We start from the raw sequence: 20,584 nt of genomic DNA, 5'->3' as shown, positions 1-20,584 counted from the left end.
TCCCTTTCTAGTCTCGGGTTGGAACCCTTGGCAGGGATCAACCTGGCCACCGCATGCTACGGCTCTTGATACAGTCGAGTCTTTTACTAAACGAATTACTATTAAACGGACTCCTATTAAACGAACTCCTACTAGACAGGGGTGAGCGTTATAGGAGACTAAGAGCTTATGCGATTTCGGCATTTTGGGGGTGTGGCCTATTATCTCGGGTGTGTTAAGAGTTAACGCAATACTTTCTTCGGCAATGTTTTAGGGCTTGATAAGATCTACCATTTAGAACTTTGGTTCATATGATTAGTTAGCAATTTGGCCGCTAGGGGGACCATCAACAATTTGATGCTAAATTGCACTACAGGAACCATATCAGGTTGTCAAACAAACGTTACGATATGCGGCAGCTTAAGACCCTGATCATTTGGAAGGATAGTGTCTTCGGGGAAGTTGTTGGGTACGCCAATAACTTACTGACGATGAGTTGCGAAGTTCGAAATTCCTCCACTGGGCGGCGCTGGTGAGCAAGTAAATTTTCAAAACCTCATATCTCAGAATCCCGATAACTTAGAAAGTTGGTGTCTTCGGCAAAGTTGATCAGTATGACATAAACTTACATAAAAATAAACACTTGTTTCAAAATTCCGCCACTAGGAGGCGCTAGTGAACTTGCAAATTTTAGAAACCTCATAGCTCAGAATTTATAACTTAGGAAGTTGGTGTTTTCGGCAAAGTTGATCAGTATGACATATACTTACATAAAAATAAACACTTGTTTCGCAATTCTGCCACTAGGCGGCGTTTACTGCTTTTTTTCGTATTTTTCGACTCTTTTGGGGGGTTTTCGGCTCAGCAAAACTAGTGTCGCTCCCCCTGATAACTTAGAAAGATGGTGTCTTTGGCAAAGTTGACCAGAATGACATAAACTTATATAAAAATAAACAATGGTTTCGCAATTCTTTAATCTTTTAATTCTTTTAATTCGTCTAGCAGTTTCAGCTGGCATACTCTTAAAAATTCCACGGAGGATTCCTTTCGAGTCCTACTGATATCAAGGTATACAACTAATAAAATATGCATGCTCTCCAAGATTGCAGAATTCTGAGCTATGAGATTTTCAAAATTTGCGTGATTACTGGTGCTACCAATTCTGACACAAGTGTCCCATTTTGTGCAAGTCTATGTCATACTGATCAACTTTGCCGAAAACACCAACTTCCTAAATTATCAGAATTCTGAGCTATGAGATATCTAAAATTTGCAAGTTCACTAGCGCCTTCTAGTGGCAGAACACACCCGAGATAATAGGCCACACCCCCAAAATACCGAAATCCCATAAGCTCTTAGTCTCCTATTAAGCGGATTCCTATTGCGCCCCCCGAGCAGTGATCTTATAAGAGTCTCGACTGTAGTTTGATTGACCTTTCATTTGGACTTGTCTTGCAGAACAGCTTGTGAATTAAAAAAAACTCAATATTGTTTTTTTTTTGTTTCTCTCCTTCCAGGTTTGGATCCGTTTGGGCTTCAGTTAAGGACAATGCTATCGTCATCGCTATTCGTCACGGTACTTTCCAGCCTGATTGTAGCAAAGAGATCACATTTTAATTCCGGCATGACCAACATGAAACAGCATCCGACGTCTCCGTCAAGACTGAAATGTAAAGCACCGGTTTCTCATTCTGTGTAAGGTCTTGACCAGCGCCGTTATTAATCAAAAATGTATCAGCAACTCAAATTGCACTACGCCCTCATTCATTTCGATCACAGTTGATACCGGGTTAGATCAATTTCGCAGAAGCAACTATCGACATGTGCTTCGGATACACTGAAACCTCTTTTCATCCAGGTTATTTTATGCACTTTTAATTTATGCACCTGTTTTATGCCCTGCATAAAAGAGCGAGAGCTATTTAGAACCACTATGGTGCATGAGAAAATGTAATAATGACGGTAACTTTGGCAACCGTGGCCAGGGAGGAATTATTGGGAAGAACAAAGGGAGTTTGCAGGTGCGTGGGTATCATGAGATCTCAAGGGCATTTTCGGGGATCTGAGGGGGATTTCGAAGGCATTGCAGAAAGTTTTAGAGGATTTTCGACAGGTTTGAGAGGCCTTACAGGTACGTTTTTTGGGGTTTTGGAGGGTCTCAGGTATTTAAGGGGGATTCCAGAGGCATTTCAGAAAGTTCAAGTGGATTTTCGGAGGGCTTCAGGCAAATTCAGCAGTTTCGGGAGATCTCAGATGTGTCACATGAGTCCGATTTCGGAGGCATTTCAGGAAGTTTCACAGGATTTTCAGAGACCCCTTTACGAAAACTTTTGAAACGGCCTGAAATGCCCTTTGATTGAAGGGTGTTCTTGATACCCCGTGATACCACCCTGACCTGAAATACCTTAAAATGCCCCTGAATGCTCCATAACCCCATTGAAACCTTATTAATCCTCTGAAACACACCTGAAAACCCCTTGATATGCCCCTGAAATGCTATCAAACGCTTATAAAACCTCTAGGAACGCCATTAAAACGTTCCTGAACCCCATCAAGCTCTCTGAAATTACACTGAAATGCTTTGGAGTGCCTCTGAAACCCCTTGTCACGCCCATAACCTTCCTAATGTATCGCGTTGGGAACAGCTCGTTGACGTAGTGTTACTCTAAAAATTACTCTAATACACAAGGAGGGTCAAAAGGTTCCAGAAATTCCCTGAATTACCCTGGAAGCCCCTTGAAACGCCTTGAAACCCCTTTAGTACAGTTGAAATGCCTCTGAATTCCTCGTCATCCCATTCAAACGCCAACGAAACCTGACAGAAATCTCTTGAAAGGCTTCAATAAGGCAACCTCCTGAAACACTTTTGAAGCCCCTTGGAACGCCGTTATTGGGTAGAGCAATTGACGGAAAATTGTGCAGGGGCTGGGATCGAACCCATGACCATCCACTTATGAAGTGAATGTGTAGCCACTACGCTACGGGCCCCGACATAGGCTATATTTTATTATTCTTGGTTACACGATTCAGGTAAAATATTACCTCCTCATGAGAAAAATGGAACCCAGCATGACATTACTTCAGATGTAGACCCAGAGGCTCAAAATGGCGCAGACTCAACTAAGAAATACATGAAGTTGACATAAATTTGACCTGGAAACAAGTCAACAAGGTGATGGCGGGCAATCGCCCAGGATGGAGATCTTTCAACTCGGTCTTTCCACCACTGTGGGTAAACTGGGCTGAAAGTAAATAAAAGTAAATGATTCACAAAATCCAGCGTATGAACAATATGTATCTCATTCCAGTTTTTGTGGTCCACTTTCCGCCTGAGATGGAGGGTTTACATTCGCTTTTGACTGTCTCCAAATAGTCGATGAGCACCATCGTCGTTCGATGAGTATAACGAAAAGTTTTAACCAAGAAAATGATCCTGCTACTCCTCTGTTCACCTCCCCTTTTTTTCGCATTTTTTTTTGCCTCGTCCGTCCTCCACATGATACTCTAGAGTGCAGTAGTCTACGACTATGATTATAACCCACCCTGCCTGCCACGGATCGGTTCCTTGGGTTTCCTAGAATTCTCTCTACTTCAAGCAGCAGCTGCTTCCAGTTCGGTTGAGTCGTTCGGAGAGGTCTATGCTAGGCGGCCGGAGGACGACGACGAAGGAAACCCCGGCACCAGATTCAGTCAATTGAAAACAAGATGGTAATTTGGAACGATGTGCGTAAGTTTTTCAGCTTCTTGCCTTGGGGCGCAGTGTGTAGAGTCGGACAGACGGGGAGTGGAAAATAAACTTTTGTCGGTTCCTCCGTCGTCCGTCGGATACTTTGGACTCGGGACGAATCATACACCGCACCGGAGGGACCGTTATTGATGATGCTCTGGAGTGTGGATGTTGTGTAGCAGCAGCAGTAGGCACATGGCGGACTTCGGACTTTTCTGAATTTATCATTACTTTCGATGTTCGTTCGTGTGTAGCTGAACCTGTGTACCTAGATACCTGTCGGTCGGTTCGGCGCCAATCAATCCAGCGTTGGAGGAAGTTGGATGAAAGCTAGATTTCTCCTCGGTTCGGTCAATTTTTTTTTCGTATCTATGTTGCCCTCCATCATCTCTCGCTGTAGCTCTCTAGCAGTCAGTCGGTGCAGTGCCAATGCTGGTGTACATCATTTGTAATTAAGCATTCGTCTCACGTGTCGGTTTGTGCTCTTCTGTGCTGCTGCCGGTGCCGTGGCGCCGGAAATCTACGCGGTGCGGTGACCGGATGGTATTTATTAGTGGTACGCTCTTTTTTAGCGGTGCTGCAATTTGACGATTGCAGTTGGTTCGTGGTTGGCAACCTCCGGGCCTTTTTTGCGGAGTTCAACTACCTCGAACTGAATCAACTCAGCAACGTTGACTTTGAATAGAAGTTAAATTAAATGTTTAAAAAGGATTTACGCTATATTTTTTACCTGCCATACACCTGCCGAGCCGTACATTTTCCGTTATTTTAAAACTATAATATTTCTTGGCCTTTTTGGGCAAATTTTTGGAAAGTTAATCTCAATTGTGGCGTCAATAATTAGGATAGTTCGCCAATGTCGAACACTTAAGACTGTAACTTTTGAGTTTATTTGGTTATCTGCTGGTAATTTGTATAATTTTCATTGAGTGAATTTTCTCTTTTGAAAGAAAGCAAGTCTAGAAGTAAAACCCCAATGGTGAACGCATCCTTGGGCTAACTCAGCCAATGTTGAGCGATTCGCGCTAATTGTTGAACGGAGTAAACTACTTACTTACAATTCGGAGCGCTCATGGTGGTGCTGAGAACCGAATTGAAAGATCTCCATCATGGGTGATTGCCAGCCATCATCGCCTGGATCTGTGGCCAGGTCAAATTTCTGTTGACTTCTTGTATTTCTTGATGGAGTCTGTACCACCATGAGCCTCTGGGCTTGTCTCTGCTGCGATGTCCTGCTGGGTTCCAATCTAACGCTTAGTTGCAGATTTCGTTCTCGCCTCTGCGTAGAGTGTAGTCGACTTACCTCCACTGCCTCTTCCGAATTGAGCTAGGAGAGCAACGTCATCAGCCAGCTCGAAGTCATTTAGGTGCTCCATGGTAATGGGCTGCCAAAGCAATCTACGATTTGGTTCACGGTAAATCGCACCTACCAGGATCTCGTCGATTACGATGAGGAACAGTAGCGGTGATAGGATACATTCTTGCCTCACTCCAGCAACGACCCGGATGGGATCGGACAAAACACCGTCGTACAGTAATCTGCATAAAAATGCCCTGTACTGTGCTTCAATGAGGCCGATAATTTTCTCAGAGACACCTTTGCGCCTGAGAGCAACCCACATATTTTCGTGTTTGAGACAGTTGAAAGCTTTTCGTAATCAATGAACATCAGGTAAAGGTACTCTTGGAATTAAATTATTTGTTCCAAGATTATGCGGAGCGATACAATAGAACCCACCCACAAAGGGTCGCCTGACACGGAATCCTGCTTAGTGCCATCGAAGACTTGCGTCAATCTTCTCCTGTGTCCGATTAAGGACCACTTTGCAAAGAACTTTGAGAACGATATACAGTAACATGATGCCCCGCCAACTATCATACACAGTCAGGTCACCCTTTTTTAGGTACCTTTATTAAGACGCCTTGCATTCAGCTGGCCAGAAATGTCGCGATTTCTTATAAGACGCAGCATGTTCGATTCCATGATACGGATGGCTGTTACAGTCTAGAGAGTATCAAGGGGTTTCAGAGGAGTTTCAGAGGCATATCTGGCTCCAGCGAGATTTCAGAGGCTGCAAGATGGTTTCAGATACCCTTCAGGGGAAATCGGGAAGCTCCGGGTTTCAGAAGATTTTAAAAAGGTTCGGACGCGATCTGAGAAATTACGGATGAGTTTCACGAAGTTTCACTATTGTTTAAAGAGGTTTCAGGGTTATGTCATGAAACTTCATGAGAGTTTCATGGCGGATTAGAGGTAGGGTCTTCATGCATCGTCCTCAAACCCTTGAAGTTCCCTTCGTGACGCCCCTTGAATCTACTGAAAAACAATACCTCTACTTTCCGAAACCTCCTTGGAAAGGTTTGACTGAAATACTTTCAAAAACTTTTTTTATCTGTATTAACGAGATTTTTAGTCCTAGGCTAGTTCATCTCGGGACCCACGCTTTACTTGCCTTCCGAAGGACTTACCGCTTACCGATCAGGCTAAGGCCGGGGTGGCCTCTGCTGTACATAGTAGCCGCCTCCATTCCACTCGGTCCATGGCTGTTTGTCTCCAGTTCCGCACTATGCGTAGGGTCCGCAGATCGTCCTCCACTTGGTCGACCCACCTAGCTCGTTACGCTCCACGTCTTCTGGCACCGGTCGGATGGCTCTCGAGAACCATTTTAGTCGGGTTGCTATCCGACATCCTGATGACGTGACCCGCCCACCGTAGCCTTCCGAAGGAAGCACTCACATTTTGCGAGTTTGTCGGGAGTGGGATTCGATATCAGGTTCTTGGCGTGATTGTCAAGTATTCTAACCATCACACCAGGTCCGCTCCCACTGAAAACTATCTTAAACCTCTGAAAGTCACAATTGGTCGACTTTTGAAACACTTTTAAATCGCACAAATCGTGCTTAGTACCATAGTTTTGACTTCTGCAGAACTCCTTTCTAACCAGACGTCTTTATTCGATAGGAATATGTTACCATTTTTCCGGACAGATGTGTCGAGGCAAAAATGTCTTTTCCCCTTTACTTGTATGTACTAAGAAGGCAGCGGCGACATTTCTGTAGCGTTATCTCTCTATGGTAGCAAAATGGCCAAGCATTTCTGTCTAGTGGAGACACAGTAAATACGAGAAAACATGCTGAACAAATTTCAAGGTGTTAAAGGGGGTTTTCAGGGAGGTACCTAGTGGTCTTAGGGGCGTTTCATGGAATCAGGGCATATCAAGGGAGACCTCGAGGACTCAGGAGCATTTCAGGGGATCTCAGAGAGCTTTGGGGGTCTCCGGGTCTTTTCTGGGTATCTCTGGGGCGTTCCATGAGGTCTCTGGAGTGATGCAGGGAGTAACTGGAGGTCTCAAGGGCTTTTCTGGGAGCTTTAGGGGTTTTCAGGAAGTCTTCAGGAAGTCTTCAGGAAGGGGATCCAAGGGTGTTTTATGATGGGTAATTAGATTTCTCAGGAACGTTTCAGCATGTCTCAGAGAGTCTCAGGGGCTTTGAAGGGGGTCCTATGGTGTTTCAGGGAATCACAGGTTTGTTTCAGGGAGGTACTTAGAGGACTCAGGGGCGTTTCAGGCGGAACCCCCTGTAACTCATTCAAATCTCATATTATTGAATACTATTCAAATACTATTAAAACACTGACGAACCGACGTGAAAGTGGCGATTCTAAGCTGTCTCTCCAAATTGAACGGTTGACCAGTGAAGCGAGCGTTCCCTTTTGTTAAATCAGCGCAGACGCGTACTTTTTCATGTATAAAAATACGGGGGTTTAGGGTCTTGACCCCATAGCTATCAAGCTATCAAATCAACGCGGACTTCTGTATCCTATCTTGTACCGACTTTTCGAACCCTCTAAGCACAATACCCTCTTCGAATAAGTGTAATCAGTTTTGTACAGTTTAATTCCGCCCTATTAAGCTTATCCTTTGACAGATACGCGTATTTTGATTACCACTTGTAATCTTCCTCAGTGTCAGTTTTCCAGTGGACAACTGACACTGAGGTAGATTACAAGTGGTAGTCAAAATACGTGTAACACTCACTCGAAAAAAAAATGCTGTATCCTAACTTCATTTAAAAAAGTTTCCGAATCATATGCTTACAAACTTCCTTAGTTACACGCAGAAAAATAAATTGTAAACACAATTAAATTCTAGTTCAAATCAACCGATTTTTCAGTTTACTATAGCGACAAACTGAATTCTAGTTTACACTGACCTTTTCTATTGTTTGATAATACAAATATTCGTGGAGCGGACCTGGTGTGATGGTTAGAACATTTGGCTATCACGCCGAGGACCTGGGATCGAATCCCACTCCCGAAAAACTCGCAAAATGTGAGTTCTTCCTTCGGAAGGGAAGTAACGTTTGGGTCCCGAAATGAACTAGCCTAGGGCTAAAAATCTCGTTAATACAGATAAAAAAAATACAAATATTTTCATTTGTCGAAATTTTTGACAGTTTGTTAAAACAAACAGAAATATGGTATTTTCAACATGAAATAATGGATTGATTCAAACGACTGCACTTTTGCCACTAACAAACCCGGAATGTGATTGTGTTGGTGACGGCAGCAACTGCGGCAGCTCGGAAATTTATTTTTAGACCGTCAGTAAGCGGATCGGGAGGAGAACGACTAAAAAAAGACAAAAAAGGCGAAACCGATCAACTTTTTGTGGATGCTGTCGTGAGTACCTGCGCGTTATCCATCACGGCCAAAGCTGCACTTGGAAGTTGGCGTGATGGATTTGCTCACCTTCTTCGTTGTGGCGATGTTGGGGTAAGCATTTTATAGATGTGTGAGTGCTTTCGGACTATGTTTATGGTTTTTATTTTGTTGAAGCAAATGAATTTTTTGACATTATATGAAATGATGGTAATCGTTTGTTTTTATCGATAAACTCTAAATGAAAACAATTAAATATAACTTTGGAATAAGTAAATTCTCAGTTTGAAAATCAACCATGCGTTTTATTGTTTTAAACAAGCGCCATTTTTCTCCGTGTACAGCGGATTTTTTTAAAGATTCATCTGAGAATCCTCTTTGGCTTCTGTTGAGTGATTTTCTTAAATGCTGCTAGAGAGCTTCTTGAATTTCCACTAGAAGTTTTCGGCGCTGCTGTTAAGGAGCAACCGGGCCTTTGCTCAGAAGCTTTTTTAGTATCCTGTGTTTATGCTGTGAAGCTTCCAGAGAGAGTTTAGTGTGATTTCGGAGGCAATGTGGAATTGCCGCTTTTTTCATTCGGCCGGCCGCGTTGTCGTCGTCGATTTTATTGTGCTCATCTCGCCGGTCGAGAAGAAATCCGGGCGCCGACAAGTGAATCGCGTTCAGTGTATTTCTGTGTGGAATAGACTAAAGGTTTCTGCTCCCTAGTGGACTGGAGACGCGCGATAGAATTTTATTTTTGGCTAGTTTTTGCGTCGAAAAGTTGTTAACGCCGGTTTGTGTATACTGAACCATTGTCAAATCATATTCTCAACCATAGGTGACTCCCGGACTGACAATGTACCTTACCCTACTAACAAAAATTCCTTCCTGAGACAAACGTGGAGATGCAGCAATTCGCGGTCTTTTTAACAACGTTTGTCTTACTATCATTCCCTCCCTTCCTCGATGACCGTAAGGACGTGGACGGCGCCGTTATTGACCTTATTAAAGTTGTGAGTTCTCGAACTGTGTACATTGAGAATAGTAAGCTAGTCCCAAGCCCTATTCATTGGTTCCTTGTGCAATTTTGATTGTTCTGGTCAATCACGGAGTAGCAACTACGAATTGTGCGGTCATCTATGCTCATGCTCATGCTCATGCTCATGTGTTTATGCTGTGAAGCTTCCAGAGATTCTGATTCTTGGCTTCTGTTGGGAAGCTACTTAATAAAGTCTTCGAGTTATATTTGGCTTCTGCACAGAAGCTTCCTGAGCGTGATTGCCATTTTTCCGAATGTGTCAAGACAGAAAAGTCTTTCCCGGTTTGCAAGGCATGCAGCGGTGACATTTCTGTCTCTGGCAGAGATGCAGTTACTTAGTACGAGAAAACATGTCGAAAAATATCCATGGCGTCCAAGAAGGTCTTAGGGGCATTTTAGGGGGATTCAGGGCGTACCTGGAGGACTCAGGAGTGCTGCAGAGGATCTCAGGGGGATTTGAAAGGTCTCAGGGGCTTTTAAGGGAGTCCCAGATGTGTTTCAGGGAGTCCAAGGGTGATTCTGGAGGGGGAGGGCTGAGAGGTCTCAGGGTCGCTTCATTGAGTCTTGGGGACATTTCAGGCAGAACTCCTTGTAACTCATTTCTATGTTGCCCTCTACAGGCTTGTACCAATTTGCTGATACGTCGAAACGTGCGTGAAAAACCGCGATCTGGTGGGATTCGAACACGCGACTCCGTATTCGCTATTTCGGTGCTTTAACCAACTAAGCCACAGAACAGGTAACAATTGCGAGACCGAATTGTTTATATAGTATCGAGAAGGCTCGCTTGTATAATTGTAAGGCACAACTGCGAGAGTGTTGAGAGGTTGCCATCTAAGCCGAAAGAGAAATGAAATTGTGAAAATAGGAGTGTTCATGGTGTGGACTCGCAGTCAATTTGGCCTTATATTCCGCAAAATTGTTACCTGTTCTGTGGCTTAGTTGGTTAAAGCGCAGGTCTAGCGAATACGGAGTCATGAGTTCAAATCTCATCCGAAAACGACTTTTTTACCTTTTTATATCTCGATTTGACAATCATTTAACTAACATTATGTGTCTTCTAATTTTCAAGTCTTTCCCAGTAACTCCTTGTAACCCCTTAAAACCTCATGAAACGCATATGAAACCCCCATAATACCTTCGAACTACCACTGGACGTTGAGTTTTTTTAACGACCTAAAAGTCTTTGAAATCCCTGAAAACCAATTTGGAATGCCCCATAAACCCTAATGAAATGCTATCGAACGCTATTGAAACCTCTAGGAACACCCTTAAGGATTAACCTTAAAATATTCTTGAAATTCCCTGAAACTCTCTGAAATGCTTTGAAACACCCTTGAAAACTCTTGAGATGCCCTTTGAAGCCTCCATAGACTTTATTAATCACCCTACAAAACATCAAACGTGCGTGAAACGCCAGTTACCTAATTGAAACGTGAACGAAACCTGTCGGAACACCCTTAAAAGACTCCTGTATTTTCTGAAACAACCTTTTGAAACGTCCCTTGGAACCCCTTTTTTTAGCTTTTTGGAAACTTCTTGGGAACCCCTTTGGCCCCATATCAAATGCCCAGGAGCAAGTCCTGCTCTCGCGAACTAACTTTCTTTACTAGGGTTCGTTCGGATATTATGTAACGCTAGGGGAGAGAGCGATGTGTTACGCTTCATACATAATCTCAAAATTATTAATACAAAAGCTTTTACTTGGAGGAGAAAGAAGGTCCAACATTTTCCAATTTTGTATTACGTAAGTTTTAAATGATCCGATAAAGCCCTGTCCTTATTTATGTACAAAACTCCGTCCTTTTTAATTTATGCACCTCCAGCCTATGGCATAAAATGAGTTCTATAATGTACATTGTGTACTGTCATTTACCAGATTTGTTGGTATGTCGACATGTTGCTAATTGACAAAGTGAGTGATGCAATTTGTAAAAAAAAACGCATTCTGGTGGGATTCAAACCCACGTCTCCTTATTCACTATACCAGCGCTTTAACCAACTAAGCTACAGAACAATTAAAAATTCTGCGGAATAGAATGCCAAACTGACTCCGAAGCCACACCGTGAGCATTCCTTTATCACAAACCCATCTCGCTTTGGGCTTGGATGCCGATCCACAACAAACTCGCGTTTGTGTCCACTAACTACAAGTGAGAGCGAATTGTTTGTTATTAAGCGAATGTTTAAGGATAAATCTGTACATGTGGCATCCCTGTGTTAGACGTTCTCTTAACGAAAATTAAGTAAACATTTTTGCTAGAATTTCATGCAAAATTCAATTTTCGATTTTGAAACCGAAAATGTTTACTATATAGAACTATACCTGTATATTTGAACATGCAATCCGTAATTAAAACTACAGTAGGACATCACCCTCTAAATAGAACACAAAAATCCCCATCCAAAGAGAGATCAACGACCTCGTTCCAACAACCACGTTCACAAAAGTGCCCTTTATTATAACCAATCAACTTTACCTGAATTAACGACAGGATGTTGTTAGCTCATGTAAATGAAATCAATATTGCCAGCGATGAAAAAAAATAACACACAGAAAAAGTAGAGTCCCCTCGAACCGTCAAGCCTCCACTTTCCCACAAACTGCTGCCCTTCAGCCTGGTCGGCCACAAACCTAGAACTGGAATTGATACCGACCGACCGACTGAAGCCAATGCATGAGAGCCTTGCCTATTCCTATCCCTTTGCACACGACGGCGACGGGGCGGTGTGCCATTTTCGTACGCTCCATGACGGACCAACCGACGAACGAACCAACGGGCGCACGGTCCAATCTTTCATTACCCTCGTTATCTCCTCCTAGAAACGACCCTTTTCTTCCACGCCGCCCAACACCCCACCTCCACGGACTCATAGACACCTCAATCACGTACCGCGCACTTAATTTCGATCCAATTTCAATCATCATCATCAACAGCAGCAACAGCACCAGCATTGGCAGTACTATCGCGCATCGCCTTCACATTCGCACATACGCACATGTGTTCGTTCGGGCGGTTTTTTTTTTTTGCTTTTCCTGGACTTTACATTCTCGTCCCGAACCCAACCCCAACCTTAGTCCCAAGCCAAAGCGAGAAGAACAGCAGTTGCACAGAAGAGTTACCGGGGAGAACTTTGGGCAGAAATTCTTTTTTGTGGGTTTTCATCTGCTATACTTTTAAATAAAATGAATTTTTAGAACACCTTATATAGAAAAGCAACCATTTTCACAAAGCCATCATCGATTTGGGAAACTTATTGATGGTACATGTTGTACATGATGTTGTGTTCAACAGCAAAACAGAGCTGAAAAATATCACCCTCTCAGTTGGCTGCTATTTGATGTGCAGTTTGCATGGGTTTTGTTCAATTTACATTTGACCACTTCCGGCGGGACACCCGGAACCGATTCCGGTTTTCTCAAATATAGTCTCAGACTATGTTCTTTACAACTGTCCATCGGGTTTTTCTTGCTAACCGTTGGGCAAATTTTAGAAAAAACCGCGTTGCATGCATGATTTTGGTTCACTTCTATTTAATCACTTGTGATGGAACCGATTCCGAAATACTATTACTAGTTCTAGATGTGGCCTGAGACTATTTTCTTGTTGGCCGTTCATCAGATTATCAAAAACGCCGCTATAGTTTGTTTCCCTTCTATATTTTACCACTTTCGGTGGGTTACACGTCACCAGTTCTGGAACACTACCGGTTCCCTCAAATATGGTCTGGGATTATTTGCTGGCTAACCATTTATCATGTTACTAAATAAGTCATCGATATATATCACATGTATTGGTTCTCTTTTACATTTGACCATTTCTGGCGGGACACCCGTAATCGGTTCCGTAACAGTCTGATATGGCTTGCGTCTATTTAAAAAAAAAAAAAACTGCAACTGTTCATTATGCTACCTATAAAGCCGTGATTTGAGGTATCACATGCACGGGTTTGGTTTCACTTTCGGCCCGGAACCGGTTGCGGAACACTACCGGTAGCCTGAGCCTAGTTGCTTGTTAACATTTGTTAGGTTATCAAAAAAGCCGCACTTCGCTGTGTCGCATGCATGGGTTTGGTTCAATTTCATATTTAGCCGCTTTTGAAGGGAAACCCGGAACTAGTTTTGGCACTACCGGCAGTCCATAATGTGGTCTTTGCATACTTCCTTGATAACTGGTCATCAAGTTGTCGAAAAAGCCGTGATTTAATGTGCCACATTGCTCACTTTTCTATACGGCCACTTCCGGTGGGACACTCGGAACCAGTTCTGAAACACTACCGGTTTAGATATGGTCTGACTCTTTTTTTGTGCCAACTTTTCATTATCAAAAAAGCCGCGCTTTGATATGTCGCATGCATGGATTTGGCTCACTTTAATATTTGGCCACTTTCGACGGGACACCCGGAACCGGTTCCGGAACACTACCGGTTCAGACATCGTCTGAGGCCTTTTTTTATGCTAACTGCTAACCAGGTTATCGACAATGTCACAGTTTGATTTGTCCCATGCACGGGTTTTGACCACTTTTATATTTGACAACTTCCAGCGGGACATCCGGAACCGGTTTCGAAACACTACCGGTTCAGACATGGTCTGAGGCTGTTGTCATGCTAACTGTTCATCAGGTTATCGACAATGCCGCAGTTTGATGTGCCGCATGCATGATGCTCGATCACTTTTATATTTGGTCATTTTTAGCGGGACATCCGGAAACGGTTCCGGAGCACTACCGGTTCAGATATGGCTTGAGTTATTTTTTATGCCAATTTTTATTAGGTCATTAAAAAAGTCGCGCTTTGATATGTCGCATGCACGGGTTTGGATCACTTTTATATTGGACAACTTCCAGCGGGACATCCGGAACACTACCGGTTCAGACATGGTCTGAGGCTATTTTTATGTTAACTGTTCACCAGGTTATCGACAATGTCGCAGTTTGATGTGTCGCATGCACGGGTTTGGATCACTTTTATATTTGGCCACTTCCAGCGGGACATCCGGAAACGGTTCCGGAATACTACCGGCTCAGATATGGTGTAAAACTGTTTTCTTTCTAACTGTTCATCAGGTTATCCAAATTGCCGCAATTTGATGTGTCGCATGTATAGGTTTGTTACATTTTTATGTAACTCCGGAACGGCTGGACCGATCCGAACCATTATCAATAGGAAAGGGACCAGATTCCACCTTGAATGAATCGTCGGTCATTAAAATCGGTTGAAGTTTACTGCCAAAAAGTGATGTCAGTTTTTTGTACACATACATACATACTCACACACAGACATCACCTAGGTGCACCTGAATTCTTCGAGCTGAGTTAATTGGTATATGTGACTCGACCCTCCGGGTCTTCTATCAAAAAGTCATTTTTAGAGTGAACATATAGCCTTTCCAGTATACTTAGTGTACGAGAAAGGAAAAAAACCTATACAATGTCGTTATCCAGGGGATGTACAGACTTAACATTACTTAGACAACAGACGACATATCGGCACCAACATTTCAAAAGTGCGTAACTGCTTTTACAATCAATGCCTTCTCACAGAGCTGTGGGTCGTATTTCATTCATCTCGCGCAATTCACATCTATTAATCGAAAGAGGAAGATTTTATCTTTCTATTTGTGCTAGTGGATTGCTCGAGAGGGATGGGATACGCTTCACAGCTTTGTGAGAAGGCATTGGTTGTAAATGCAGTTACGCCCTTTTAAAATGTTGGTGCCGATATACGACACTCTGCGTATCAATGGAAAACTTTCCGATCAACGAAAAGTTTTCTTCGACTGGAGTGGGAATCGAACACACACTACGTGGCTTACAATACACCTAAATGGCTGACGTCGCTAACCGTACGGTCACGAAACCCCCGGTTTTTGACGGGGTTTCAGGGGTCCCGGGGGCTCTTGAAGGCTTCTAAGAGGGTTTCAGTGATGTTTCAGAAGAGTTTCACGGGTTTGCAAAGGTTTCATGGATGTTCCAGGGTTTTAGGTGGTATCAGGTATTTATCTCCTGGAGCGCCCTTGAAACCCCATTGAACACCTTTGAAACATGCTGGAACGCCCCTGAAACATGTTGAAACCCCTTGGAACGCTCCTGAAACACCCTGAAATCCATTGAATCACCCTGGAACGTCTTTAAAATCCTATAGTGCGCTACTGAAACACCCTTGCGACTCCCTGAAACCTACTGGCCCCCCTAAAGCTTTATGAAAACACCTGGAATACGTCTTAACCACCTCAGACCCCCACTCCGCTCCCCCAAATTCCCATGGAAAGCTCCTGAAAACCACCTGGAATACCCTTGAAACTTCTTGGAACACCCCAATGGATCGGAAATTAAAACTCAAACAATTGGAACGCTCCTGGGACATTTTGAAACTCCCTGGATATACTCCAAACCTTTCTGGAACGCTCCTGAAACCCCCAGAAACCTGGTTGAACACCTTGGAACCTTGGAAATTCTCTAGAGCGCCTCTGGAATCCTTTGAAACCACGCCATGGGACGTCATAAAACTCCCTGAAATTCCATAGAAACACCCTTGGAACGCCTCTCATGTATCCTTCAATTTCCAGGATCACCCCTGGAACTTCCTACAATGCCCCTGATACCCCTTGTGAACCCCTGTAAGGCTCTGAAATCCTCAGAAACAAGCTGGAACACCCTGGAAAGACCGTGAAACTGCATGGAACGCCCCCGAAACTCTCTGGAACATCCATAGAACGCATTTGGGATCCTAAAACCCCTGGAACACCCTGAAATCCCCTAGAATTCCCCTGAAATCATCCGAAAACCCTTGGAACGCTCCTGAAACCTCGTAAAATAGCCTGTAACACCTCTAATAATCTCAGGAATCTCCTGAAAAACCCCGCAGCCTCATGAAACTCCTTTGGATCGCCACTAAAACTTCGTGAATCAATATGAAACGCCCCTTAAACCCCTATGAACACTTCCGGAATTCCTGAAACTCCAGGAACACCCATGAAACCTTCTGGAATTCCCTGGAACATTTTAGAACGCCCCTAAAACCCCTGGTACATCCCTGGGATTCTTGTATAACCTCCTAAATCTCTCTGGAACGCCCATAAGCACAATAAAACTCCCATGAATCTTACTGGTACGACACTGAAACCCCTTGAAAACCCATGCAATACTTCTGAAAGCTCCGCAATACCTCTGGAACGCCCTTGACACCCTTTGAAACCTCTTTAAATTCCCCTAGAACGACCCTGAAATTACATGACCCTCTCAAACCCCGTCCCTGATTTTTTCCTGGAATGCTCATAGGAGCCCCTGACTGGTCCTGAAACGTCCCTGGTGCACCCCTGCATAATTAAAATTGGAAACAAAACTGGTGGTCATGCTCATTTTGGTCATATCAGTGTTCAATGATTTGATCATAATTAAGGGGCACATATGCAAAGGGGTGTAAGTGACTATTTTGACGATTTTGAGCTGAGCATTTCAAAAAATTCTTCAGATTTTAAGCTTTCAAGATGTTTTTAAAGATCATTTTTACAATAATTAGAAAAATTACAATAAATCGGAGAATATTTGGTTGATTTTGAAGCTCCATACGTTTTGTATGTATGGAAATTTGGTGAAATTAAAGTCATTCACTTTAAAGTGGGTTTTGTCTCTTAGGCTCTTTTGCTTCTAACCCCCTCATTTGCTTTCGACTCCTTTGATAACTATCGTAATCGGAAATAATGATCATTTCAGCAAGTAAATTCGCTTCCATGATATTTCTAGATAATTGTAATGGGTATCAAAGTATTTTAGAATTATTTTAAAAGAAAAACAAAAATATGAGAAGCTTAGCAGGCATCCGGTCAGTTCTCTAGAAGAATTTTTAAGTAAAATCGTATGCATTCCTAGAGAAAATACATTCAGCAGACTTCAGATTCGCCGTACAGGAACAGAATTCTGCGTCGAAGTCTAGAAAACCTCTGAATCTTAATACAGAGGACCTTCGATTTTCAGCCCAGAAGATGTCTGAAATGTTAAATGACACATTCAAAAAACTTATGAGTCTAAATCCAGAAGATTTCTGAGTCGGCGTCCAGAACACTTCTGCATTGAAGATTCAGGGTCGAAGTCGCGAAGACTTTCTGATCAAAGTCCCGAAGACTTCTGGGTTGATGTCCAGAAGATGCCTGGGGCGAAGTTCTTAAGTGTTCTAGGTCGAAATCAAGAAGACTTACAGGTCGAAGTTCGGAAGGCTTCTGGAATGAAGTCCAGAAGATATATGCGACGAAGTTTAGATGACTTTTGGATTGAGATGTCCCAAAAATTCCCGAGTCGAAGTCCAGAAGACTTCTGTGGGTCGACGTCGAGAAGACTTCAGGTCGAAGTCCTGGAGGCTTCTGGGTCGAATGCGTCGAAGTTATGAGACTTTTGAGTCGAAGTCATGAAGACCGCAAGGTTTTTTTTTTATCTGTATTAACGAGATTTTTAGCCCTGGGCTAGTTTATCTCGGGACCCACACTTTACTTCCCTTCCGAAGGAAGAACTCACATTTTGTGAGTTTGACGGGAGTGGGATTCGATCCCAGGTCCTCGGCGTGATAGTCAAGTGTTCTAACCATCCAACCAGATCCGCTCCACAAGGCCGCAAGGTTGATGTCTCGAAGTCTTCTGCGTCGAAATCCAGAAGAAGTCTGGGTCGAAGTCTCGAAGACTTCTGAGTCGAAGTTCTGAAGACTTCTAGATTGACGTCCAGAAGATTTCTGGGACGAGGTCCAGAAGACTGTTGAGTCAAGAAGTCCAGAAAATTTGCGTCGAAGTTTCGAGATTCCTGACTCCTGATCATGACGACCGCAAAGTTGAAGTCTCGAAGACTTCTGAGCCGAAACCCAGAAGAAGTCTAGGTCGAAGTCCCGAAGACTTTTTGTTCAAAGTCCTAAAGACTTATGGGTCGAAGTTCGGATGGCTTCTTGAATGGAGTCCAGAAAATTAATGGGATGAAATCCAGAAGACTTTTGGGTTAAGAAGTCCCAAAAACTTCTGAGTCAAAGTCCAGAAGACTTCTGAGTTGAAGTGCAAAAGATTTCTGCGATGAAGTCCAGAAGACTTCTGGGTTGAAGTCGAGAAGATTTCAGGTCAAAGTCTTGGAGGCTTCTGGGTCAAGGTCCAAAAGACTTTTGCGTCGAAGTTTCGAAGACTCCTGAGTCGAACTCATGAATACTTCAGGGTTGAAGTTTCGAAGACTTCTGGGTCGCAATCTAGAAGATTTCTGGGTCGGAGCACCTAAAACTTCTGCGTGGAAGTTCTGAAGACTTCTAGGTCGAATTCCAGAAGACTTCTGGGTCGACGTATGATGCTTTTAAGATCGGAGTTCAAGAGGCTTCTGGAATAATGTCTTATCATGAAAAAGATTTTTGGGGCGAAGTCAGAGGACTTTTGGGTCAAGATGTACCAAAGACTTCAGGTCGAAGTTCGGAAGGCTTCTGGAATGAAGTCCCGAAGACTTCCTGGCCGAGAAGTCCCAAGGACTTCAAGTCGGTGTCCTTGAGGCTTCTGGGTCCAAAAGACTTCTGTGTTAAAGTTTTGAGACTTCTGAGTCGAAGTCATGAAGACCTCAGAGTTTAAGTCTTGGAGACTTCTGGGTCGAAGTCCCGAAGACTTTGTGATCAAAGTCCCGAAGACTTCTGGGTCGAAGTCTAAAAGATTTCTAGGTCGAAGTCCAGAAGATTTCTGAGACGAATTTCACAAAACTATTGAGTCAACAAGTCCAGACGACTTCTGGGTCGAAGTCCAAAACACTTCTGTGTCGATTTTTTGAAGACTCCTGCGTCGAAGTCATGAAGATTTTAGGGTTGAACTCTCGAAGGTCGAATCCCGAAGATTTTTTGATCAAAGTCCCGAAGAGTTCTGGATCAAAGTTTTGGAAATTGTGAGCTCAAAATCCAAAGGACTTCTAGGTCGAAGTTCGGAAGGCTTCTGGAATGAAGTCCAGAAGGCTTTTGGGTCGAGTAGTCCCAAAGTCTTAAGGTCGAAGTTCTGGAAGCTTCTGGATCGAAGTCCAAACCACTTCTGCGTGGAAGTTTTGAAGACTCCTGAGTCGAAGTCATGGAGACTTCAGGAATGAAGTCTCGAAGACTTCTGGGTCGAAATCAAGAAGATGTCTGGGTCGAAGTCCCGAAGATTTTAGATCGAAGTCCCGAAGATTTCCGAATCGAAGTTTTGAATACATCAAGGTCAAAATCCAGAGGACTTCTGGGTCAAGCTATGAAGACTTTTAGGTCGAAGTTCGGAAGGCTTCTGGAATGAAGTCCAGAAGATTTATGAGACAATGCCCAGAAGACTTTAGGGTCGAGAAGTCCCAAAGACTTCAGGTCGAAGTCCTGGAGGTTTCTGGGTTGAAGTCCAAAAGACTTTTGCGTCGAAGTTTCGAGACTCCTGAGTCGAAGTCATGGAGACCTCAGGGTTGAGCCTAGAAGATTTCTGGGTCAAAATCCAGAAGAAGTTTATGTCGAAGTCCCGAAAACTGTTTGATCAAAGTCCCGAAGATTTCTGGTTCAAAGTCTAGAAGATTTCTGGGTCGAGACTTTAGTTCAAAGTTCGGACGGCTTCTGGAATGAAGTCCAGAAGATTTATGGGACGAAGTCCACAAAACTCCTGGGTCGAGAAGTCCCAAAAACTTCTGAGTCGATGTGCAGAAGACTTCTGGGTCGAAGTTGATAGAGACTTCAGGTCTAAATCCTCGGGGCTTCTGGTTCAAAGTCCAAAAGACTTCTGCGTTAAAGTTTCGAAGGCATGAAGAATTCAGGAATGAACTTTTGGAAGACTTCTGGTTCACAGTCCAGAGGATGTCTGGGTCGAAGTCCCGAAAACTTGTGTCGAAGTTCCAAAGACTTCTGAGTCGAAGTCCAGAAAACTTCTGGGTCGTAGTACTGAAGACTTTTAGAAGTCCATGAGATTTACCTATGAGAATACTTCTGGGTCGAGCAGTCCCGAATACCTCTGATTCGAAGCCCAGAAGACTACTGGGTCGAAGTCTTGAAGGCTTCTGGGTTGCATTGCAGAAAATTTATGTGTCGAAGTTCAAAAGGCTTCTGGAATGAAGTCCGGAAGATTTCTGAGTCAAAGTCCTGAAGATTTATGGGACGAAGTTCAGAAGGCTTTTGTGTCGAGAGTCCCAAAGACTTCAGGTCGAAGTCCTGGAGTCTTTTGCGTTAAAGTTTCAAAGAGTCGGAGTCA

The 20,584-nt window shown here is 43.5% G+C and overlaps 1 protein-coding gene and 1 long non-coding RNA gene across 4 annotated transcripts in view; one reads left to right on the top strand and one right to left on the bottom strand.

Moving 5' to 3' along the window:
- LOC109400410 (protein bunched, class 2/F/G isoform) overlaps positions 1-20,584 on the bottom strand; it is an 864,004-nt gene that overhangs the window by 537,547 nt on the left and 305,873 nt on the right. The window lies entirely within an intron of this gene.
- Positions 1,352-20,584, top strand: part of LOC134285558 (uncharacterized) — a 206,747-nt gene continuing 187,514 nt past the window's right edge. Inside the window, exon 1 of one of the 2 annotated variants that reach the window (XR_009996470.1) lies at positions 1,352-1,555. This is a non-coding gene — a long non-coding RNA (uncharacterized LOC134285558). The remainder of the gene's footprint in view (positions 1,556-20,584) is intronic. The other variant, XR_009996471.1, reaches the window with a different exon arrangement.

This window comes from Aedes albopictus, chromosome 1 (genome assembly GCF_035046485.1).
Source record: "Aedes albopictus strain Foshan chromosome 1, AalbF5, whole genome shotgun sequence".
Lineage (NCBI taxonomy): Eukaryota > Metazoa > Arthropoda > Insecta > Diptera > Culicidae > Aedes > Aedes albopictus.
The sequence above is the reverse complement of the archived record's forward strand: the minus strand, read 5'-3'. Positions and strand labels throughout refer to the sequence as shown.